The 27,274-nt window shown below is 39.8% G+C and overlaps 1 protein-coding gene across 3 annotated transcripts in view; it reads right to left on the minus strand.

The window, feature by feature from the left end:
- homer (protein) overlaps positions 1-27,274 on the minus strand; it is a 444,718-nt gene that overhangs the window by 289,298 nt on the left and 128,146 nt on the right. The window lies entirely within an intron of this gene.

The following is a 27,274-nucleotide window of genomic DNA, read 5'->3' on the forward strand; positions in this document are numbered from 1 at the left end:
CCCATAATTAGTAATGAATATGACAGTGCAGTACAGAAGATAAAAGCAAGGAAATGCTATGACAAGCATAAAACCACCATGAAAACACACAGAAACAGTAGATAAAAGCAGAAATAAATTAATTAAAAGATGTGAGAAATGCACTCACAAATCAGTCAAGACGTGCAAAAGCTCCAAGTAGGTGAAAACTTGCTGGATTATCTGGACATCGTCTGCAAGCAAGGTAGACATATAAGCTGGTTAGCCAAGGCGGGCTCGCTCAGGAGCAAGAGGAACACATTCCACAAGGTGGCGGATGGTCAGGAATGCAGCACAATGGGTGCAGGAAGGTGGGTTCTGCCGACGTAACAGGTAGCCATGGGTCAGACGGCTGTGCCCGATACGTAGGCGTGCCGATCGTCGTTCTTCCAGTCTTGAAGGACGAGAACTCGTGGCTCAAACACCAAGTCGCGGCTTGACAGCATGCAATTTATTCTGAAGGTGCTCATCCCAGTTTGTCTGCCAGCGCTGAAGGAGAAGACGGTTGATTACAGGACGAATATCAGAGCTGGGGAGCGGTGACGGATACTCAGGTCCTGTAATGGCAGCTTCTTTGGCAACACGGTCAGCACGCTTGTTCCCTGGAATACCTGCATGGCCAGGCATCCAACAAAATTGGACATCGCAACCTGCAAGCCGTAAGGAATGGCAGGAGAGTAGAATTTGCTGAACTATAGGGTGCACAGTTGACACATCAGTGAGACTACGTAAAGCGCTGCTGGAGTCAGAGCACAGGAGAACATGTCGGAGATGGCGTCGACGAATATAATGCAGTCTCCAGAATAGCAACCAATTCAGCAGTGAACACAGTGGAAGTAGGATGGAGCTTCAAACCGCGCTATGATCATTCGTGACGAAGGCACAGCCAACAGAATCTTCATGCTTTGAACCATCCGTGTAGAAGACAGCGTAGGTACGGTACGCATCCAGAAAAGAGAACTCCTGACAAAATTGTTGATTGCTGGTAACAGATGAAAGCTGACAACTGGTGGAAGAACTGTCCATGGAGGAATGGGCAGGAAGCCCAATGAATAGATGGCAGGGACATCGAATCCAAGAGAAGCTCCAAGGTCTATAACTCGAATGCCAAAAGGCCGAGTAGCACTTGGTCGTGCTTGATATCTGTCATCTTGAGCACCAGCCTCAAGGGCAAAGGCCGAAGGATGGTCAGGTACGGCACGGATATGAGTGTAATAGCGCAGGCACTCCCGACGGTGGAAAAGAGGCGGTTCATGAGCCTCGATATAGAGACTAGGAATAGGGCTGGTTCGGAAAGCTCCAAGCGTCAAACGAAGGCCAAGATGATGGACAGAATCCAGATGACGTAGGATGGAAGGTAGAGCAGAACCATATGGAACACAGCCATAATCCAATTGGGAGCGGATGAGGCTACGATATAGACGCAACATCACCAAACGGTCAGCATCCCACGAAAGATGGGACACCAAACGTAGTAAGTTCATGGAGCAGAGACAGCGGTACTTCAGGTCTCGAACGTGAATAGCCCAGGTAAGTCGGCGGTCAAACTCCAAGCCCAGAAACCGAGCATGATCCACATAGGACAATCCAGAACAGCCAAGGAACAGCTCAGGACCATAGGCACAATGACGAAGGCGTCAAAAATGTACAGAGTGTGTTTCGGCGAGAAAAGGTGAAACCACTAGTGGTAGACCAGCGGTGAAGGCGGTTGAGCGCTAACTGGAACTGTCGAGTAACTGTACGGACATTACGTGAGCGACAGTAGATAGTAAAGTCATCCACATAAAGCAGCCTTTTAACAGAAGGGGAGAGCTGCATCACACTGTTCACTGCGACAGCAAACAATGCGACACTCAACACACTACCCTGTGGATAGTGTTGTAAATAGAAAAAAAACGGTTCGTATTTTTTCAGAAATGTACGTTTTTTTTTAGAAAAAAACATTGCCTCTCGTTTTTTTTCTAAATTTCGTTTTTTTTTCAAATAGTCATTTGTAATGCATCTTACGTCTATTTAATTGTGAAATATTTTTATGTAGGTGTAATCACCGTAAAATGCAACATAAATTAAACGCTAGATACTGATACGCTAGAAATATTTTACAATTTACATGAATACCATACCTATTAACAATTCGGGTTTCAGCAGTTTTCATCAATATCAACTAAGAATAAAAGTAGAAATGAAATTTTGTTTTTTCGTGAAAGCAGGCCTTTAATAAGTACGAAAATAATGTCACGAACAGTATAAAATTCCAATAACTTGTCTAAAGGTAAAAACTAATACTAATTTGCCTAATAGTATTTTTCTAAATGTCATATATAAATAATTTGTCGACTAGATATATATATGATATGCAGAACCGGCTCTACCATATATGCAGTGGCGTATTTACGATTTTGTTTCGGGAGGGGCTTTGCTAACTTTCGAGGGGGGGATTTGCCTGAAAATGTGAAAATTCTGCAAGATATTTCATATACTTTACTATAGTAAGTAAGATTTCGGGGGGGGCTTAAGCCCGGAAGCCCTCCTAAATACGCCACTGTATATATGCAACACGTGCATTTGCGAGGAACGGCAAGCTTGGATGGTCCGTCAAAATCTGTCATAAGTATATTATTTAAATTAATTGTCTTGTTGGAAACAGACTTCATGATGATTGTAGTTACATTTACTAATCTGACCTTCTATTTGAATACTACATTCATAAATTATGTTTAGATTGCATTAGTTTAAGGCCACACGGACAATGCTAAAGCAAATGGTCGAATAAATCCGAACACAAATTCCTTGATTGTTGTCAAATGCAAGAATTCAATTCTCGAATAGTAGTGAATATCTGTTCCATTTAGTGAGTTATCACAGTTTTGATGTGAAAGTAGTCTTGTTTTTGCCAGAAGCAAGTTCCTTATCATTGAAGATAAACACAAGTTTTTTAAAAAGTGTTAGAAGATGTAGAAGAAAAATCAAGAAATAAAGATAAAAGAGCTAGTTGCACTGGAATTGCAAACTGATACATTGAGATTGAAGCTCGATAGTCAATTCTATAAAAAGGATTACCATCTTTCCTCTGCAGGTGTGTTTGCTTTCTTTTACTATCATAATAGATTAACATTTAAAGAAAAAAACAGACACAACGGAATTGCATTTTTAGTAAGTATTTAAGCCTTTCTGAGTGCGACTGCACTTACCCTCACCTTTGTTGTTCATGCTGGAGTAGCATACTTAAAATCATGACTTCTAAGATCTGTTCTTTCTGGAGAAAGGGGGAGGCGGCAAATTATGCCATTGCACGAGGCGACAAATTGACTAGGACCTGAATATAGGGTGACTCAATTTGAAGTAATGCAGGGTGTTTCAAAATATTAGGGTTTTGAAATTTTGTAGTATCTATTACAATTAACTTACAATTATAAATATTATATCAGATGAAAGAGCAACTCAAACAGTTTTGTACGCACGCATGTACATGCATTGTTTCTTGTGTCTGCCGTTAGAAAGAGCAAGTAGCAAAGATGGAGACTAGAGAGCAGAAAGCTTTTTGTGTTTTAATAAAGACTAAACCTGTACAGTGTAACCGTCTGTGCGAAGAATATTAAGGAGACGCTTGCAACTACGTCTTTATTGTTTGCAGTTGCTACAGGTCTAAAACCTACAGACTACGGTTTAAGTGCCAATTTCGCAAGTGAAATATTCCTGCATAACAATGAAGATTTTCTGGATCGTGTCGTCTACAGTGATAAATCGACTTTTCACCCAAGAGCTAATGTGAACACTCATAATGTTTGCATCTGGCTGTCAGCAAATCCTCAGGAGATAGTACAATTGAAATGAAACTCCCCTAAATTGAATGTGTTTTGTGCCATATGGCGAAAAAAGTTTATGGTTCTTTCTCGCCTATCGACTAGACGTGTGCCGTGTGATGAATGAATCTCACATAACACTTGTAGCAAAGACTGTTTGAGGTGCTCTTTTACTTGATGCATTGCTTATAATTGTACGTAAAATGTAATAAGTACTACGAAGACTTAAAACCCCAAAATTTATTTTGAAACACCCTACATTTCTCACAACAGTGTTGGAACTAAGATGTTAAAAGGAAAGAAAATTTTCCCTATAAAGTTATTGTTCACAACGATATTATTACTAGTCGAGACTATAATTACAACAACACGAGTTAGTAGTCAAAAAAATGTAATCTAATGTGTACTCGATGGCCCAGGTGGCCAAAGTGGCACACACAGGTGTGTCACCTGTTTAATCCGCTCCAGTCTGGACACTAATTAAGATATCGGGATATTATTTTGCAAAATGTGGTTGGACTATAGTTTATCATATTAATTTCGAATTTCCTTTACTTTTTTTCTTGTAGCTTCCTTCGTTGTAGAAAGACATCCTTAAGACTTGCCAGGTGGATACCTCGGATAGATACCTAACTGTTGACATCAATTGGACGGGCCTGCGCGCAGTGTTGCCAATTAGGGAAATTAAAATTCTCCTATATTTGGGCAAAAAATTAGAATTTTTTGTTCATAAATCCGTACCTATACGTCCGAGTGCAAGTCAACTTACGCCAATCAAACATTTGTCCTTACTTAACACGAAAGTACAGATCGTTACAATGGGGTAATTATGGGACGCACGTAAAATTCGTATTTAGGTTCTAGCCCTTGATTTTTCTAGTTTTTCTTTACTTTTCTTTTACCGTAATATATTTTTGGTAAATAGAAGCTTTGTTCCTTAAATATCGCCATAATACTTGTAGGATATATTAGTGGTGTACCAATGTTTAATTTAAGATAGTTTGCGTCTGTCTGGTTGCAGTGTTACCAGCTACAGAATATTTTAATTCCAGACTTTAGGTGGAAATTTTGGAAAAATTATATGTTTTGTCTATTATTTCCCTCTTGTTGGCTATATCGGAGCAAAGGTACCAGTATCTGGAAGGCTCGTCCTTGCTATTCACAACGCACTATAGAAAGTTTCAATAGGACAATTAGGGGAAGCAGTTGAGGTTTACAGTGGACCTTGTTCTCTAATTGGAAAGATAACAGTGATTTTTTTAAAGGTAGAATGAGATATTTTTTATTGACATACATACTTTATTAGATATCGTCACAAAACTTGTAGGATATATTAGAGGGATACCAAAGCTTATTTTAAGATAGTTTGTGTGTGCCTGATAGTAGTGTTGCTAGCTACAAGACATTTTAATCCCAGATTTTAGGGGCAAATTTTGGGGAAAATTCGCTTTTTATTTTTATTATTTCCTTCTTTTTGCCTACATTCGAACAAATGTACCAGTGTCTAACAGCCTCATCCTTAGCCTACACAGCGCACCATAAAAAGTTTCACTAGAATAATTAGGGGAAGTACAGTTGAGGTTTATAATAAACCATGTTCTGGAAATGGTAAAAGAAATGGTGAATTTCTGAGGTAGAATGAGATTTTTTTTTTTAATTTCATGCTTACTTTGATATATATCGCCATGATACTTGTAGGATATATTCTTCGAGTACTACGGTTTACTTTCAGATAGTTTTCGTCTGTCTGATGGCAGCGTTTCCAGCCAAAACAATTAATTCCCGCTATTAGGTGAAAAATTCGGAAAATTTCCCTTTTCCCCACTATTATTACCCTCTTACTGGCTACACTGAACAAACGTACCACTACCTGAAAGCATCCTCTTTGCCCTACAGAACGCATCATAAAAAGTTTCAATAGAATAATTAGAGAAGCTGTACCCCGGCATATTTGATTTTTGCTTCTGAGGCGTAAAAAGTGTCAAAATTTAATGTGTATGACAGAATTTTTTTTCTTTCCCTCTTTGAATGGAAGCCAGCGACTTCAGGATTTCACTGTACCTTGTCAACACACCAAACATTTGTTTAGGTTACTTGAACCCATATAGCAGCAGTGGTGCTAGATACAAAAAAAATTTGAAATTCGGTTAGGGAATTTTTTGTAAATTTTCACCCCTACATTTCCCTCAATAATTTCCCACCCGTTAACACTGCAATGCAACTTACACCAAAAAATAGCCACCCTCTTTTTCTTAAAAACAAGGCCTTAACCTATCAATCGAATGAATAGTTTTTGAGCAATAAGTCACTAACTGGAAATGTAGGAAAACGCCAAAAATGACCTGGGACCGAAAAGAATAATCACACAATTTTGCTCGTATAGGTTCAAAGAAACAAACGATTTGTAAGTTACGAGGGCTTCGACTCAAGTTCTGTTGATTATTTCAATAATCTGCAACATAAATCAATAAATAATAGTTGCTAGAAAAAAACACTTTTGAAAAAAAACATGAAAAAGAACGATGTTTTTTATTGAAAAAAAACTTTACAGAAAAAGACCGTTCTTTTTACAACACTACCTGTGGAACGCCATTCTCTTGTGGAAACGGAGCAGAAAGAGCAGCTCCAAGCTTGACTCTAAAAGAATGTTGTTGGAGAAAGTTCTGGATGAAGAGAGCCAAGTGGCGACGTAAGCCCCAGAGATGGAGTTGCCGCAAAATGCCATATCGCCAAGCGGTGTCGTAGGCCTTTTCAAGGTCAAAGAAGATTGCTATCATATTATCTCGATGACGAAAGGCATCCTGAATAGCAGTTTCAAAATGCGCCAAATGATCAGTAGTGGAATGGAAGCGCCGAAAGCAACACTGAAGATTGGAAATGGGGCCATGGTGTTCAAGAAACCAGACTAAGCGGGTATTCATCATCATCTCCAAAAAGTTTACACAGACAGCTAGTCAAGGCGATCGGGCGGTAGCTTCCACTGGACTTGGCTGGTTTAGCAGGCTTCAAAATAGGAAGAATGTATGTTTCACGCCAGGCAGCGGGGAAGGAGTCTTTAAGCCAGATGCGATTGTACATGTCAAGAAGATGATGCTTGCAATCATCAGGAAGGTGCCTGAGCATAGTATAACTGATGCCATCAGGGCCAGGTGCCGTGTCCTTCGTAGAATCCAAAACAGCAGCAGTAAAAGGCAGATTATAAGCTTCAGCGGTTGCAGAGCGGAACTGATGTGGCGTACGTTCGGTGCGTTGTTTATAAGTGAGGAATCCAGCTGAGTAGTGAGCAGAACTGGATACGTCCGCAAAATGACGACCTAATGCACCAGCAATTCTGTCCTGATCAGTGACCATTACACCATCGATAATAAGGGATGGAACCGCAACGGAGGAAACAAGGCCCTAGAGACGACGAATCTGCACCAGACCGCTGTCACGGAGCTGCCAGCAGTAAGAGAAGAAACATAAGCGCGCCAGCTATGACGCTTAGCTTGCTTAATCAGATAGCGGGCACGAGCACGAAGACGAAATTGAGCGAAACTATCAGCTGTAGGAGCACGATGAAAAGTACGGAGTGCTCGACGTCGGGCCAGAATAGCGTCACGAATCTCCTCAGACCACCAGCGAACGGTGCGTTCACACCGGGAACCAGCATAGATAGGAATGAGTCCTGTGCAGCTGCCAGGATACTCTGCTGAAAGGCCTCACAATGACCATCAACAGTAAAACGAGGTTCTAAAGTGAAATGAAAAGTGGCGGAAAAATGATCCCAGTCTGCTTGACGTAGATTATAGGCAGTGAACGGAGCAAAATGGATGAGCGGAAGGCCACTGATAATAATAGGAAAGTGGTCACTGCCACAGAGATCGTCATGCACGCGCCAAGTAAGGTGGGCACCAAGTTGAGGACTGCAAATGGAGAGGTCCAAATGAGAGTAGGTACCAGTAGCAGTAGTAAAATGTGCGGGACTGCCATCATTGAGGAGCAATGAGTTAGTGTTGTCAAGGAAAGTGGCAATCTCGACCTCGCGGCACATTACGAGGAGAGCCCCACAGTACATGGTAGGAGTTAAAGTCACCCACAAACAGAAATGGGGATGGAAGCTGTCGGGCAATCTGTTCAAGATCGACAGCAGTAAAGGCGTCATGACGCGTAAGGTAGACACAACAAAAAGTAACAGGTTGGCGTAAGAAAACAGGAACAGCTATAAGCTGGAAAGCACTGTTCACATGTATGAGAGCAGTGTTAGACATCAGAGACTCCGATTGCTACATCACCAGCTGCACGGCCTGCAGTAAGCTGATCATGACGATATACAGTATAACCAGAAAGAACTGAGTTGCTAGTCGAGGTAAAATGCATTTCCTGAAGACAGAATATGATAGAATGAAACAATGTCAACTGCTTAAATTCCTCGTAGTGACTGGAATAGCCATTTAAATTCCATTGAAGAAGAGACATGTTCAACAAGCGTCGAGAACAAGAAGCGAGGTACTGCGTTTGCCTTTTTGACGGCCTTCCACAAGGGTAAAATTATTGATCTCATGCTCCCAAGACCCCCGTGAATAGAGTTCTGAGTAGCACTCAAAGAGTATCATCCATAACAGACTCATCATCACTAGGTGCACTGCGTGACGTATGCTTCTGTTTCTTCGTCCCAGGTGGGCTAGAAGACTGGGTGCGTGAAGATTTCTTCGGTGGCTTGGTAGAAGCTGTGAAGGAGATAGAGGTATCCTTGGAAGCTTGAGCCGAGTTGTTTTTTTTTCTTTCCTTCTTAGTGAGGGGTTTGGTAGGAGGATGGCTGTATGACTGCTTCAAAAACTGTGCTATGGATTGATTAGGGGCAAAAGAGAGAGCCAGCAGCCGAAGCGGCAGGAGGTTGAGAAGCAGAAATTGGTTTAACGATTCATAAAGGCGAAGGATCTGTCAATTGAGGCTTAGGCTGCGAAGCGGAAGATCTGTGCTTCGTACGAGATACTCCTAAGTTCACAGAAGAAGCAGAGGTACGGGACGCCTTGGAAGACACTGACACACTGGAAACCTCAACTTCCGTCTGGGTAGCGGAATCTATTGTCTGAATACCTTGTAATCTGCTGTCTTCAGAAGGGAAGAGAAACTAGTGCCGAAGGCAACCTTCGGCTGTAGCCTGCGTTTAGCCTCAGCTGCGGAGATCTTCTCTAGTACCATCAGTTCACGGATCTTCTCAGCCATAAAAGTAGAACAGTCACGTGACCAAGCTGAGTGGCCACCTTTACAATTAGCGCACTTCGATGGGGCCGCACATGAGGCCTGACCATGAGCTGCGGAACTACAATTGCCACAGATGGCAGAGACATGACAAGAAGGGGCTGAGTGGCCAAAATGTTGGCAGTTAAAGCACCGTAAGGGTAATGGTATGTACGGCCGGACCTTCAAACGGTGGTAAGCAACGTTCAAATGCGTTGGAAGGTCAGGTAGAGCGAAAGTAATGATATAGGAATCCGTGGGCTGTACTGTACCATTTCTCTTCGTAGTAGTTCGATGGACGTCTGTCACATGGCTATCCGTAAGTTCGGCACATATTTCCGCCTCTGGTAACTCTCTCAAATCGAAGCATGTGATGACTCCTTTGCTGATATTTAATTGCCGATGAGGCTCAACCAGAATAGGAACAGGTCCTAACTGTGTACTAGTTAAAAGTAATTGAGACTGTTTATCTGAGGTCGTCTGAACAAGTAACGTCGCATTGCGTAATTTGCGAATATGTCCAAGAGGAAACGTTCCTGTGGCAATATGATGTAGCTGACGATGTGCTATAAATGGTGACAATTTACTTAAGGCTCCAACTGTGTCATTTGATTTGTCTTTGATGATTAAATATCTTGGTGCAAGACCAAGCTTTTACTCTCTCTCTATCCTAAGTGGGTGGTTGATGCAAAGCCATAGTTGAAGAAAGCCCAAAATCCTCTCAGCTTCCCCGTCTTGGTTCGAAGCGGTCAACGAGGCTAGCAGGTCCTACTTGCATGACCCTTGTCAGCAAGCTAAGCTGTGACACCAAGTCAAAATGACGAGGCAGAGCCACTTGTACCGCCGACTGATAGGTACTTTTGAGAAAATCCACGTCCCACCGTGTAAGGGGAGGAACCAATGGTTCATTGGAGATTCCCGCACCGCAAACACACAGCATTCCCTTTCAGGGTATCACTCCTTTCGGTCCTGCTGGGTGCGCATGCGCTTCACTCCTCCGTCCCACGGCCCCGGGTCCAGCGTCATCCAAGAAAATCCAAAAGCAAAACCAGTCCATAGCAAGGTTGTCTTCTAAGGAGAGCAGTCCATATCCGAGGCTTATATTTTAACGACGCTCGATCGCAGGTTTTAAATGCCGGGTGATCGGCCCGGCACAACCCCCAACCTGGAGGACAAGTGCCTGATTGCAGTTCCGAAGAACTGGGCGATGGCGGCGCCACATAGTACGTATACTGGTTTTGAAACACAGTGTATTTATGTATATATTTACAAATGTTTTACTCACAAAAAACGTACAGTGGACTGTACGATACATGGACTCCTGGAAGAATACTGTGAGGGTAAGACACTGAAACCATTAATACAAGCGGAAAGAGTGACACGTAAAAGTAATAGAATACGAAAGATATTGGTGTCGAATTCATAAATAGTGGCACTCCAGATGGACACTCCCCCTTTTCTTTTAGCCATTTTTAAATGGAAAATGGTTTTAAAATTATTTCTCAAGTACGATTTGTTAACACTTGTCCTTCAACTTTATTGTTGATTTTTTTCTACTTCTTAGTTACAATTATATTTGCTATTTATATTTTATTCTATGTTATACATTTTTTATTTACATTTTCTCTTACACCTTTGAAGAGAAGCTAATGACAATTTCGAGCAGCAGGAACACACAGGATGTAGGCCGAAATCACTACTTGTCTGTAAATTTCACCAATTTTCGAGATGATAGACACTTTTGGTACAGTATGTCCTCATATTGAATTAGAACCTCTCAAAAAGCTTTCGGCCTCTGAAATAAATTCCTGACCAAGGCGCTGCAAACGAGTGATAAGGGAATAATGCCTCCGTGGAGCTACGATAACTTCCCAGAAGTCACACCCCTAATAGTTCTCGATGTGCTACCAGTATTTATGTATTACCACTTTTTACTCTCAAGTGTATTGAAACTCACTCCAAAGGAACTGTTTTGAAATCTTCACTTATTTTCCCCTCTGACCACCATGCCAATGGGGCCGACCCTGTACATATACATCTGTTTATGTCAATGAGATTGAAAAGTATGTATTCGACACAAATATAGGACGTTGTCGATTCTTTTTGCATGTCAGCTTCACTCTGATCTCCATTCCAACTAAGACTTACCTTGGACTTAAGCAGCATCGCCAGTGTCACTATTAATCTTTGTGACCACGACAACTATACATTCGACAGTAATATCGTTCGTACTTGACTACTTTTACGTCACCTTTCCCCTTTGTAAGGATGGAGTCAGTGTGTCATCTCCAGAACTATGGAGAAATTTCAACCAACTTAAGTGTACCAATAAATTACCATCTGTGAAACAAGTGCGCGGGTGATCCTTTTCGGAAAGAAATTCGTTGACTACTTTTTCAATATCAATGTGGTGGCTTTCTCCCCCTTCCACACTGAAGACTGCCACAGAGCTGCAACATTGCGCTACAAATATAGGTTTTAATGGCTTTTAGTTCACTGAATGTCCGCTTAGGTGTTGCTCGTCATAGGAAAACAGAGTAGGGATTCAAACAAATACGGAACACTACTAGTAATGACAGTTTTAAGTAAAAAAAAATAGTTAATTCAAAGTTGAAATTTCACTCAATCTTTACCTTCTTTCCTGTTCGGATATTTAAAAGTTGTTGCAGCAAAGTGATGATAAACCATCTGATTGGAATTCAGTTGTTCCACAACTTCTTTTTGATATAAGGCTAAAGTAGTGGAAAGTTTACAAATTGAAGAAAAAGTGTGAAATTATATAAAAATTTGTGAAGTGGAATTACGAAACTTAAATGGGTTCCATTTTGCCGAGGGCCTCTCGCACTGCGGGCCCGTTAGTTACGCCACAGTTCAACATGCATAATGTACTTTTCCCCTTTTCAAGAACACTTTCTAAGGCAATAAAATTTTTACTATTGCGTGAATTGAGTTGAATTTGGTACAATCGTTTGATAAAGGGGACAATATACTCAGACATAAATAATCTTTTTCGAAGTTTTAGTGGACAATGAAACAAATAGTCGTAAATATGTTAAATTTTTCAAGAAAAAGTAAAAATGTTATTGCATATACGCATAATGGTGTCACTTGGATGCGAATTTGTAACAAAAGATGGAGTGCTTACGTCACGGCTTGCTAGATAAAGAGTTAGGAAACAGGACCATCTATGTGTAAATGTATCACTTCAGATGTTGGTACTTATTGTGAATGTTTTATTTAGGTCTTATTGTGAGAAAAATCAGTAATTTTAATTGTTCAAGGAACTTTTGGAACCTAATTGTTCTATTATACTGTAAGGAATAGTTCCCCACCTGGCTTGAAATACATGTTAGATGACATTTATTGTTGGGTTTCTTAAGTTTGTTCAAAGAATTTTTGAAATTTTTGTTAGATATTGTACAATAAATGTCCCCCAGAAGTTTCTCATTGTTGGAAAAGTATTTGTAACGGAGTGGGAGGAATCTTTTAGAACACCTGGAAGTATCTCTTCTGTTATTTACTCTATGGAATGGGATATTGTGCTGCCATTCTAAAAATCCTTTCTTGAATCATTAGTGGATGAGAATAAAGAGATAGATAAAAATGGACGCTTTTGGTTTTGTTTCTGTATGAAAAAAGCAGTATTTATTTACTTTGTAAAAACATTTTTTTAAGGAAAGGTACTGAAGTTCGCTACTTTTTTGGCGTTGAGAGCACAATGTTTGGAACAGATGATCATTGTCCACTTTATCACTGACATGACTGCTTTCTTTTTGTTAACAAAAGGTACGTTCCCCCACAAACTTTGTGGTAAATTGTTCCTTTCGGGTTGAGAGCAGAACACTTTTGTATTATTGTCTTTTCCTTTGAGAAGAGGTGGAGACAAAACTTGGCCGGGAGTTCATTATGGACATTGATTTCTTTCTTTCTTTCTTTTTCTTTTTCTTTTTTTTTTTTTTTTGCCTTATATACGATTGATTTACGAGAAGTCGAAAATGTTTGATAAGTCAGAAGTTGTATATTATCTGCTTGTTATCTTTCAATATCTTTACTTGTGTTATTAAGATTTATTTTGCAATTGCAGCATGAATTGACTGGAAGAACGTTACTATTTGTACTAATTCTCGGATCTCAACTCTTGTGTTAACACAATATTTGAAGCATTGAGAAAAAAACTCATCCTAGTTATCAAAAATATACTTTAATAGTGACGACAGATTTCTATTTTATTATTATTACTATATCAACATTGAGCCTCCGAACCACAAATTGTCTTCGGAAAAGCAAGCCGGGTCTTTTGTGATAAAAAATGCGCTCTGACATTGATTTGGTTTGCTTTTTAGCGATGAGGGTATTTAAGATGCGAACTTATATCTTAACTATAGAGGTAACCAAGAAAGTTGCATTGCTTTTTCACCCACCATCTTCGAACATCGATGTCATTTAAACTGTACCTGGAAGATCGAAAATATTATTCATCAACGCCCACGATCTTCTGCTAACGTTCTGGAAGGCCATGGATTCCATCGCGATAGAACTTGTGGGCCGTGAAGCGAAGATACCAAGTGCATTTTGCACCTCTACTACGGATTTGAACTGGCGTCCTCTAAGGTGATTGTCCGAGGAATGGAACAGGTAATAATCGGACGGCGCAATGTCCAGGAAGTATGGCGGTTGCAATAGTTTCCCATCCAAAGCGTAGAATACTGTCCTGGGTCATCTTAGCCACGTTGGGCTTAGCGTTGTGCTGTAACAGGAGGACACCTTTGCAATTCAGAAGTGCTGGCTCCAGAGTTTTGAGTTTTTCTTGAACACGGGTCATCTACTGAGAGTACAGTTGCATTGATGCTCTGACCAGCTGGTAGCAGTTCCCGATGCACGACGTCACGAGCAGTCCACAAAACACACAGGAGGACCTCCTGGTGGAGTGCTGGTTTCGGCTGTTTTGGAACCGGTTCATGGAATGCTAAACAATGATGACAGCGCCGTGGAGCCTCGTACAGGACCCACTTCTCATCACGTCAATACCCTGTTCAGAAATTACTCCTTTCTCAGAAGAGACAGCGAAGAAACAGGTGTCTTCTCGCGTTGCCTTCTGGTCCGCAGTCAAATCATGTGGGATCCATCGACACAACTTGCAGTACTTCCCAAGTCGATGAAGGTGCTGCCGAATGGTTTCTCTACTCATACTGAATTGTGGTTCAAGTTCCTCAAACCTCCGGCCACTTTTTGCCTCAATTGCTGCCTGAAGATCCTCATTTTGTACATGTGTCGATCTTCCGGCATATGGTGCGTCTTCGAGTGTTTCGTCACCGTCCTTAAACTTGTTAAACCACCGCTACACGGTCCGCGTAGTAATGACCCCCTCATTAAATGACTGGCAAATCTTCGGCCCCGCTTCAGCAGCGTTTGAGCCGTTTGAAGTCGTGCAGCATACACGCCGTTATGACGATCTGTGGAGGTCCCAAGTTCACTGTTCTTACGCAAGTTGACGGTTTAATTGAATTATCACAACCAGGTAGTGTGTTGGATATAATCACACCGGCAACTGAGCTTCGTCTTATATCCATTTGCATCAACTGACGATGTGAGGGCCAATTGAACACAGACCTCCACAAAAAGCGACAGAACTTTCTCGGTTACCTTTATATTTAGACTCATTTCAATTGTTAAAATACATAGTTAAGTGAAAACGATAGGAACAGAACCCCAATCTCCCATGTTAAAGGGGAATAGAGCTTATACTTACTCACATGTTTGTAAAACAGTAAAAGAAAGTATATTTAGTTAGATTGCTCTAAGCATCGAGGATACATTATTTGGTAACAGTTCTTTACTGTGAACGAACGACTCTCGCAGTTAGTATTTCCAGTTCCTTTTTACTATTGTTTAGCTCTTAGCTAGGTCTTGTAATTTGTTGTATTTTCTATTTCGTACTGAAAGACTTCTGGAAAATGAAAAGATAGGGTGAGCAGAACTATTCATAGTATAGGAAAGTGGGAATGAGCATTTCCTATGAGCGGAAGGGTATGAGTTGATTACATAAGGAATACTTAGGGTTCTCGACCGCTCCTTTCTACCTCTGAAAAAAGACTAGTCTACAGTCCGCAGCAAAAAAACCTCCAACATGAGCATGTAAGTTTATTGTAAAACTACAGTCTTTTGCTCCAAAATAAGTTTGATGGCGAGGACGCCGAGGTTTACCCTGCCGTGATTCCTGCCACTTAGACATTATGTTGATTCCCTACGCTGTTAGACATAGTTTCACAATAAATTTACATGCTCATGTTGCAGGTTTTTTGCTGCGGACTGTACAATGGGTTACAAGATCTTTTTCCTTTCCTTTGGGTAGCTTCTAAAGAAGTTTTTAATTGAATGGGAAGATCTTCAAATTTCAGTATTTCTTTTTGTTGGATTTTTAAAAATTAAAGTTAATAAATTAAATATTAAAGAAGATTAACCATTTTACGATATTTGGAACAATTTGTACCATACGGGTGTTTCATGGTACTTTACGTTATAACTCTCCTATTTGAGCTTTTTCTTCAGTTTTTTTTAAGTCTAGAGGCATTGTAGAACGTTACGTATGGCTTCACCCCTTCTTGCTTCGAGACAAGTGATGACGTCCTGTCCTTAAAAATATTTTATCGTTTTGTTAGGCATATTTTCATTATTTTTGGCGGGCTTACTTTTGCACCTAGAAGATTGAAATTTTGTACATTCAGTCCACCGAGTAGTATTTATCAGATTTTTCAATTCCTGCGTTAGCACGGGGGTCCAGGAGGAAAAAAAGGGTTTTTAAAAAGGATATTTTGTTACCAAAAATCCTTTTCGCAATTTTTACGCCTCAGGTACATGATAGAGACGTGAATGGTACCATCTGAAAGGCAGTTCCATTCTCAAGAGAATGGTCGGATAACCATGATCCTGGGGTAATTAGGGATGTCTCAGGTAATATTTACCCAAGTTCCTTATTTATACGAGAATTTAAGGTATTGTGGGTTTACTTTTGGCGGTCTTTTGCAGCTAGAAGATTGAAATTTTGCACAAACATTCAGTCCACTAAGTAGTATTTATCATTTTTTACATCTGTGTTAAGAGAGGGGTTTAGACGGGCAGAAAGTTTAAAAAAGGGATACTTTAACCAAAAAATTCCATTTTCTCACGATTTTCCCGCCTCAAATATACGACAGAGACATGTGAATGGTACCGTTTGGAAAGGGAGTTCTATTCTGAAGTGATCGACGAACCATGATTCTAGAATGAATATGGATATCTGAGATATTTTGTACCTGAAATCAGTCTTGTGGTAATCTGGGGCATTGTGGGGATTATTGATAAATATTGCCTTAATATTCAAGATAGCTTGAAATTTGATCTACACACATTTAGTCTACCGAGTAGCATAAGATTTTTCAGATCTCTACGTTCACACAGGGCCGTTTCAGAGGGGCCCAAAGTGACAAAAGATTTTCCCGCAAATTACCATTCAATTTTCCCTCTAGTGGCATATGGTATAGGCATGTTAAGTGGTATCATTTGAAAACCTGCTCTATTCTGCACAGAATGAGGTACGAACCACTATCCTAGGATAAATCGTGACGATGCAGTAGCTGCTTTACTGAAAATCTATAAAATACCCCAAAAACCCAAGATCTTAAAAGGGTTAAATTGTAATGAAAAGCTTCAAACATTGTTACGTCTTGAAACGATTTTTTGCTTTTTTTCTTGCATTTATATTTTCAGGGAGAGCAGAACGTTTTCACTTGGATATTATGAGTAGCGTTTGTACATTGCAGCATGAATTTTATTATTTTTGTTGGTGTTTAACCTTTCAAATACGAACATAAATTACACATGTATATGAGTGTGTCTCTCTGTGTGTGTGTGTGTGTCAGAAAGAAAAGTGATGGCTGCGGGCGATCTGTCGTTTTGTTTGTAGATTGGTTTGTTTATCCCTTCCACTTATTCAGTCCGAGTTACAACTGCGTAAAGCTAACACATTACTTAAGTTGTTTTTGTTATGTTACAGAAATGATGCATCGGAATTTAGAGCAACGTTGTACAATAAAGTTTTGTGTTAAACTTGGTGAATCCACGAGTCTGGCTTTGAAAAGTTGAAAGAGGCCTATGGGGAACATTGCTTATCAAGGGCACAAGTTTTCCGCTGGCACAAGTCATTTTTGGAAGGCCAAGAACACGCTGCAGATGAATCTCGCTCAGGGACACCTTCAACTTCAAAAACTGACGAAAACGTTAAACGTGTGAGTGTTCTTGTGAGATTAGACGTTGTTTAACAATAAGGATAATGAGTGAACAATTAAATTTACATTTTTACCGTACATCAAATTTTGACAGACGATTTGAGCATGCCAAAGATTTGTGCCAAAATGGTGCCAAAAAATCTTACAACTGAACAGGCCAATCGAAAAAACGTGTGCGTTTATCTTAACAGGACTGCCAATGACCAAGAATTCTTCAATTGTGTGATCACAGGTAATGAATCCTGGATATTTGATTACGATCCTGAACAATGAGGCAAAGCAACGAGTGGCACACTCCGTCACCTCCTCGGCCGGAGAAATGTGGAATGAGCAAATCAGATCAAGACGATGCTGATTTGTTTCTTGACAGTAAGGGTATCGTGCACAAAGAATTTGTTCCAACAGGACAAACTGTCAACCAAGTGTTTTATAACTGTCCTTGAAAGACTCAGGAAAAGTGATTTCGTCTGAGACCAGATATTGCGGAGAAGTGGATGTTTCATGGCAATGCCCCGTGTCACACGGCCATTTCCATCAGTGAATATTTGACGTCAAAACGCATTACTGTTGTTCCCCAATCCATCTATTCACCTTAAGACTTCCTTTTTTTGAAATTGAAACATGTCCTAAAAGGACATTTTGCAACTCTGGAGAACATTCAAGACTGACGGACTAGTTAAAAGCCATGCAAAGTTGGACTTCGAGCGCTGCTACCAGGAGTCGGAACGACTCCACCGGTGTATAACCTGCCCAAGGGAATTTCTTTAAAGGGGATAACATTGTTTGAATAAAACTTGGTAGTACAAAATCAGTGTCATTACTTTTCTAACACACCCTATATATATATATATATATATATATATATATATATATATATATATATATATATATATATATATATATATATATATATATATATAATGTGTGTGTGTGTGTAATCATGTTTGCCTATATACACTATACATAAAGTACTAATAACATGGCTCAATTCAACTACTTTGAGCGCCGCGAATTTTGCGTGTAGAAGTAAATATTCTGTGACTACTGGTAGGGCGACACTACACGAAAAGACTGCCTTATGCTTCACTACATTGCCGAGTCAACTCACTTTACGGGTAATTTTAGTATTACATTATCGGCAACTACGCGCTGTTCCCAAATAAAGGAAGAAACATCTCGTAACAGTTGTTGACAAAAGATATCGGATGTGCGGACATGCGCAGACTATTTCATATGCGTAGGAGAAATGCGCATAGATTTCTGTGTACACTATTACTGTTGTTTACGCGGGGAACATACCCGACGCGCCGCCGGTTCATTATTGCGCGTGCGCAGTAACCGGTGATGGGCGCGATGCGCAGTGTTCCAAAAAATAAGACGGCTGCCAATCATCAACGTGAACAGGTGTTACTTTCCGAATCGCACACTTTATTGTGTATGCATGCACAGGAGGCGCGCAGTGGCTGGCAAACATCGAGCCTATTGCTATCGATGACAACAGGTGCTAGTCTCGCCACACATACATCAATGTCTATGGATGGGCAGTAAACAGTGTAGCGTATAAAAATATTAAGTGCGGCGTAGTAAGTGGTGATGTGCAGAAGATAGACGACTACTACCCGTCTTGCATACACTATTGCAGTTGAATGTATGTCCAGTGCTCTGCAGCAAGCAGTGCTGCATACGAGAGATGCGCAAATGATACAGGTGGCTATTAAGACGGTACTGGGAGTGAGAAAATAAGGTTGACCGTGAACATGCATCAATGAAAAAGCTGACTTGCTACATGCAAAGATGAAATGTTACTCGAAATTTACTGTATAATTTTAGAGGCAAGTATTGCTGTCGTTACCCGCTAAACTAAATTTCAGAGTTCTCTTTTATCTGACCACAAATATGTGATGTCATATTTTACTGTTCTCTGAAATTTTTCATAATCGAGAACAGGAATCGTGTTTGCATCTTTGATTTATTCCAATTCCGTTACGAAATTCTTTTCATCAGCGCTGTCACGAATTTGTTTTAAATGCGGTATCCCTTTGATTTCTTCCACCCACCGTTAGGACATTCGAAACAGCGACAGGTATTTCTCTTGCAAACGCCATCCGTTTAATGTCTTCCCCCGGCGCTAGGACATTCCTTCCATCACCACCAACAGGATTTTTACAGCGATATCCCTTTGACTTTCTTGCACAACGTTACAAAATTTTTTCATCGTTGCTGACAGGAAATAGTTTGGTTTGCGAGAAATTTCTAGTCTGAACATGTTAAAACTTGCCCTGGAGCACTTAGTGCACGTGTGACGTCATCCTACGTAATGCATATATATATATATATATACTGCATTGTTCGGGGTTATTTGATTGCTGTCGAAGTTACCTGATTGAGGTATTTTATCGCTTCTAGAAACTTGAGCTATTGCAGTTCATTCCACTTGCATGTTACCATTCTTAAACCGAAGTATAGTACAAAAGAATTGAAAATCCATATTTTAATACGAAAACTGAACAAAGTTAATCCTGATTTCAGATGAGTTCTTTAACATGGAATTCAATATCGACGAAACCGTCTTTCAAGAACACAAAGGATGGTATAATGCGCAGTCCTTACATGGAAAAAAATGTTAAATTAGAGCATCCTCACTGGGTCACTGAAAGGTGTATTTGATCTTATTATACCAATATTTTGCAGATCAGCACACATTGAATACCTCTGCCGATATCTTAGATTTTCTGTTAAGTTTTTCCGAGGGGAGAACATGTACCATCAAGCGCACGAGAGGTTTATCACTTTAATAATGCAGAGGGACAACTTGAGAGTAAATGAAAAGAGGTGTCCGAATTTTATCAGTATGCCGTGTTTTGGCGCATCGTGTTTCTGCAGCACCATGACGTAATACTGTAGTCAATAACTCCCACAAAAATACAAACTTGGAAAATAAAACGTGATATATTTTTTGTAGATGAAACTAATGATTGTGCTGAACATAACCAAATTCCGTTGCTGTTAATGACGACGAGAATTATATGGGGTCATGGCAATTTTTTTAGAACAAGAGTTTGGTATCAATGCAGTTCCATCTCCTCAAACAGCCCAAGGGTAAATTCCGCAAGCAATGTTAATCCCGATGTGCAACGTTCACGGGATACTATTGGCTCCGACTCAGTATCACTCCAACCAGGGCCATCTCATGGAAATTTATCGCACAGGTGCGATCAAGTTGGTCAAGAATTTTTAAAAAATCAAGCGATGGTAACTTTGAAATCGTAAGAGCATCTTCGAGCAAGAGAAATCGCTGTATGGCGTACCGGGCATCACATCTTAACCCGGGAGGTTACATTAAAAAACTTGATAATTTTGCGTTAGATGAAGTTCTCGCTGACGCACGAACAGAGGACTACATTGGACTATGTATTGATACTTCAAACAGTTAAAACGAAAAGAAAATATACCCCGTGGAGAAGGAAAACCGATTTGAAAACTGAGACCATCTTCGTTGGGAACTGGTTGAGCTGCTCGGACACCACACTGTTCCGGTTTCTTGTCATGGAAAACAGAAGCGAAAAGGGCTTCCTAAGACATGTAATGCCGCCTGGTTTGAAATTTCTTAAGCCATCATCTTGTGTAAGTGGCCGGTTCAGATATGCTGTTTACCAAAGCCAGTTGTTTGATATTTGGAAGTAAATTTACTGTGTATATTTTGAAAAGATATAACGAAAAATTTTGGAATAGCAGACCATGTCAACTTTGTAGGGATGTAAATGTTAACGTTAAAGCAAAAACTGACTGCAATTTAGTTTTTGATATTTTCCAATATTTTGAAAGAAAATATCAAACTTTTGTTTCTGAAACTGACGACTAAAGTAAGGATCGTAAATATAAAGTATTCCCGGAACTCTTCCTCAAAAGGAAATGATTGAGGAAACTGCGAAAAGTGTAGTTGATGTAATAAAATGTTCGGTGAGGGTGAATGTTTTGATCATTTGGCGCGAAATTAAGCTGGCTTTAATGAAGGTTATGTGAAGGTATGTCCCGACTATAATCGCTTGACTGACAATAGGCTTCGAATTGCACATTAGTGGTGAGCATTTTTGTGCCATTTGTAAGGAACACATGGAAGGTAATCACTGATTCGCACAAGCTGAAACTTACATTAAAAGGTTTATTTACATTGCTTATGATATTCACACGATGTTACTGTTGGAATATGAAAATAGTGAAACATGAAAAAGCCTTGATTTGTAGCATGCATACGTGATCATACTGTGAGTAAACCATTACATGATCCCTGCACATTTTTCGGTGATAAAACTGGCAAACGATCGTTTTCTTTTAAAATAATGGACTTCGTTAAAATGTTTTAATGGCATCTTCTTTTTAAGAAATTAATAGACAAGCAACATTATTTCTGATGTTTTGATACAGGGTCATAAAACCCCTTGTATGTCAACTGCAAACCTATTTTTCTTCCGTGAGACGTTCTTGAGAGTTTAGCTGTCGAAACTACTGAATACTTTAGGCTTTAGTAAAAATCTGAAGACTTCAAATAATTGTTTAATACTTTTGAAAATCAAAATTATGTTGGACCGGTACTCTCATTAGAATACTTTGATTCTGATTCGTGGAACACGGAAGAACGATAGTAACTCACCGCCTGGCACCAAGAACATGTTCAGAGTGGCGAGCAGTACGATCTGCAAAGGAAATGTTAGCTTACTGTCAAAACGATGTTAGTTCTTACAGAAGCTATTAAATTTAATACCATAGAAGAGAAAATAGTCTCCAGTGCTTTATCACTTGTTCCACGGTTGTAGGGTTAAGTATGAAAACGTACCGTACCCTGTACTTACCAGAATATACCATTGCAATAATGGGTTTTCAGAGGTTTTCGACAAAGAACTAAGTGCTAAAGCAATGTTGATTCAAATATGTTGAAAACCAGACTCGAAAAATATCCAATACTGCAGTAGTGGTTCAGAGGTATGCTCTGGTAAGTATATGGTTGACGGATGGAAAGAAGAATAGCCTATGATTCTATTGGTGTTACTATCATGGCTGTCCCATTTGTCACCCTCTCAATCGTGACGAATTCACACGGTTCTCAAGATTCTGGCGATAAGTACAAGAAACGTTATTAAAAAACAATGCTTGTCGTGAATACATTAAAAATCCTGTTCTAAAGTTACAAGCGATATAGAAATTTACTTACGACAATATGGTGAAGGCAGATAAAGATTTACAGTTCATTAAAGAACATTGTAAACATCTCACGGATGCTATTGTTCGAAGGATGGCGTATCAAAAGGACGTACCGAAGTGTCGTTCGTTCGTGAATTGGAAGAATGAGACGATAAAGTACTTTGATATTACATTGTTATACCCATTCATGATGGGACATAGACCGATGACGACTAGAATGTCTAAGATTCATAGGGACTGAATTTTCCAGAAGTGGAAAATATTCATGGTATTGTGAAATGTACCATCATGAACCTAAAAATAGTTCCACATCTGGCTGGTTGTAGTTTACTTTTCGGACTACCGAGCATTATGAAAGAGAATCAAGTTGTGGATGATTTACACATATATGGATCGCACAATAACAAGAACATTTTGTACTCCTTAGCTTCATCTTGCTCTTAAGGATATACGATCAATATACATAAAATTTAGTCAATCGAACTAATGGTTCCTAAAGAGAGGAATTCAGATGATCTCTTCGGGAGTTACGTGAACTTCTTTCTTCAGATGAAGCAGTCAGACGCAGGGTTTAATGCTTCCTGTGTCACTGAAGATACATGAAAATATATCGATGAATATTATGCCCATGAAAACATTACATTGAACTGTGGAAATATTAGAAAGAACCCGGGATTGCGCGCTACAGCTAAATTGTCAATTCCCTGTATAGGAAATGGGGTCAACGGAAGATATGAAGCTCATTTGTGATTCCAGTCGGTGACAGGCATTCATAGTGAATTAGGACTTGCAAAATGACAACACTCCGTTGGGATTTTCCAATGTCGTCTTGGTCACATTTATTACTTCGTGGGCCAGACCGACTATATGACTTATTGACTGTTGTAGGACCGAAACGAGCCATTTACCATTTACAGTATCATGTTCTTACAAAAGATGAGAAACACGCGTTACAGTTGGGTAATTATCTTGTAGATTTGACTGATAAAGTAGATGAGGGATGGAAATTATTCTGCTCTTGAACCCAAAAATTATTGTATGAGGCTTAGAAATGCCTCTGGGGAATTTCGGCACATTACAAAATTAGAGATTACACTGAATCATAGAACCTCTAAAAAATTAATTTTGACAGTTTCTGTGCGCTATTCCGAATAAAAATTGTTTTGATTGAAAATCCCACAAAATATTAACGGTAAACGCGGGTTTGAAATCTTTTAGCGACTGAGATAAACACACCGTATAGTTACCAAAACGTTAACGGTTCGATGACGAAGACGATATTCTTTCACATGACGTACAAGACTATACCATACGGTTACTAAGGAACTTAAAGTTGGATCTACGAACACCAAATGATTGCTATGCAAATTCGTTGACTTTACCTGGTTCTTTTTCTGTGGAAGCTCTTGAAAAAATGTTCGATCTTGTAAATAATTCCTATAAAATCTCAGTAGAACTTTTCTATCAAAATATTAAAATTCCTCTGGAAGCTCGAAATAATTTCTATGCAACTCAATAAGATAACAACGTTTCCGATCCGGTAAATAAATCAAAACTCATGAGCTTTTAGTAGGAACATATTACCATGTTAATGCTCGTTATTAATTTTTTCCTTAGCTGCGCAAACTCGGTGTTAAAATTCTTAATTTTTGTTAAAAGTTATTCATGAAAAGTTTTAAAATTTTAGTCGGTGTTAAATGTGTGAGTGAGGAGTGAATATGTATAAAAGATGGATTGTCTGTCACATGCATTCATTTGACATCAAGATGTTTAGTCATTCCTCTAGTTTTAATTGCAGGTCCTTAAAGGGCTGGTAAAAGTTGTTTTGTGAATCGATAATGTGGGCCACAAAATCACGTGCAGCTGTAATTCTTTGCTCTATTTGAGTTTCTCAGCATTTTAGGCTCACCTCGCACGGTTTGTGATAACTGAGCTTGTTAGTCAGAGTTCGATGCACTGTTTTCGCAGACATATCTGGAAACTCCTTGGCGAGTTCAGTTATTGTGAACCAGCGATTGCATCCCACTTTCTCGTTAACGCGTTCCACACGACTGTCCGTCTAATGACTATGCCTTCCGCTACGCTTATCGTCGTGATTATTTCCCGAAACTGGACTATTGACTGACCCCTTCAGTCATTACTGTTGCTCCTAAAACATGTAACTTTTTACGATTTCCACCGAAATAGCCAATATATATATAGAAATGTAAAATTAATTAAAATGAAACTATTATTTCATAGTGGAACAGAGAAATGAGAATTTTTAGTAGGTACTCACGCACTGATATATAATTCGACAATAAATACTACACGTAGGCAGGTACTCACCTGAAAAGAGAGAAATAATTACAAGATTGAGACAAGAATAATGAACAGATTCCACATATAGTTACTGGATAAGATACTGATTCCTACAAGTCTGTGATAACCAATGGACTAATATACTAGTGCATGAACATAAAGATATCACACATATGAATATGCGAACACATGTTAATATTAAATATTAAATATAAGTATGTATGCAATACTGAATATATCTGAATAACTGCACTATACAAATGTAATATTGATTAAGATCATGACTGCATATAGTAATAAATATAGACGTCTGAACAAAATAATAATACTCAGAGTTGTAGTTATGTCAGTAAAACATGCATTTTTAGGCTCAAAGAAACCAATTGTATGGTATTTCCAAATTGCCGCACAGGTAGTTAAAGTATGATCTATTATAGTCTAGCGCGAAGTGTCGTTTCGGGAGGGATGACATCGCAGCTGGAATATTAATATAAGAATATATTTGGTCTAGGAATTAATTTGTGCGGGTGGACAAGAGATGGCGCAACGAACGGAGCGTCCCACAGTTCCGTGTATCCACACATGTGTTGCAAACCCCTGTCATCGCGTATCGTTCGTAGTATAGGGCAGTGGATTAAAGCGTCAACAACACCAGTTTGTAGTTAAGTGAACATGGCGCAATTTGTGCCTGATAAAGTGTTTTTGCGGGGTGTCCTGCTGCATTACTTTAACATGCAGAAAAGTGCGACTTGAAAGTCATCGTATTTTGGTGGAAGTGTATGGTGACCATGCTCTAGCTGAGCGAACGTGTCAGAAGTGGTTTGCACGGTTTAGAAGTGGTGATTTCGGCTTGGCAGACCAAGAGCGAGCTGGACAGCCAAAAAAAATTTCAAGACGAAGAATTGACAGCATTGCTCGAGCAGGATTCGTGTCAAACGCAGGAACAACTTGCAGCAGCATTAGGCGTTGATCAAACAACAGTCTCCAAACGCTTGAAAGCCATGGGAATGATTCAAAAGATGTCACATTGGGTTCCACATGAATTGAAAGACAGAGACGTTGAAAGACGAAAAACCATTTGCGAATTGCTGCTTCAACGACAGAGCAGAAAGGGGTTTCTGCATCGAATTATTACGGGTGATGAGAAGTGGATCCATTACGAGAACCCTAAACGAAAAAAGGCCTGGGTGAAACCAGGTGAACCAGGTCCATCACAACCAAAACGAGATATTCACTGTGCAAAGGTTGTGCTGTGCATATGGTGGGATATGAAAGGTGTGGTGTACTATGAGCTGCTGCAACCGGGTGAAACTATGAATGGAGAACGTTATCGACGACAATTAATGCGTTTGAAGCAAGCTCTGGCCAGAACACGACCAGAATGGGAGAACAGACATGATAAACTTATTGTTCAACATGGTAACGCTCGCCCACATGTCGCAAAACCGGTCAAAACCTATTTAGAAAATGTCGGATGGGAAGTTTTACCCCACCCGCCGTATTCACCAGACGTTGCTCCTTCGGACTACTACTTGTTCGATTGCATGAACAACGATTTGATTGGACAGCGGTTTACTTCTTCAGAAGATATCGAAACATGGGTCTCTGACTGGATCGCTTCCAAGGATGAGGACTTCTTTCGCCACAGAATCCGTACATTGCCTGACAGATGGGCGAAAGTGGTGGCTAGCGATGGACAATATTTTTCTTAAGGTATTTATGTATTTTGTGTTTGTATTACAGCTTCAATGTGTGCATACCAACCGCACGAATTAATTCCTAGACCAAATAGTTTGACGATTTTCAGTTATTTTTCGTGATTATACACAAAATTTTATACAAGGATAGACTAAGCGCGCCAATACTAAATTAAGATAATTATACGGAGGAGGATCAAACGAAAACCATAAAAATACAAAATGCCGTAAATTTGGGGGATTGCTTCGATGCGTGGCATTAATATGCCTTGTTACACTTAATGATCGACAAGTAGCAGTGTTGCTAGAAGAAAGACTAATGTGGCAGCGGCAGTCTCAAAATGGCCGCCTCACTGTGCATATGCTCCACGTTAGAACTGCGTTCGGGAACCCGGGTTTTAGCAGTGAAGATGTAAAATCAATTGAAGTTCATCGCAGGATGGCAACAAAGTATGATGAGTCGTGTTTGTCCCTGCAGCAAGTATACGAGTGGTGTTGGAAGTTTAAGTGGCGTAACATTTGTGGAGGATGCTCCTCGAGCGGGTGAGGTTCACCCTGTAGTGCGATGATGCGTTAGCTGAACTTGTAAAGGAAAACAGGCATGTTACACTGAAAAATATAGTCACAATAATCAATATTAGGTTTTGGTTCAGCTCACATTGAGCAAACATGTTCTGCATTTTAATAAGATGTCCCTAAGTCACTACTTTGTCTTCACAAAAATTAACCGCCATCAATCAAGACTATACTAGAATTGGAGCTGAACGAT

Source organism: Thermobia domestica, chromosome 2 (assembly GCF_964235325.1).
Source record: "Thermobia domestica chromosome 2, izTheDome1.hap1.1, whole genome shotgun sequence".
NCBI lineage: Eukaryota > Metazoa > Arthropoda > Insecta > Zygentoma > Lepismatidae > Thermobia > Thermobia domestica.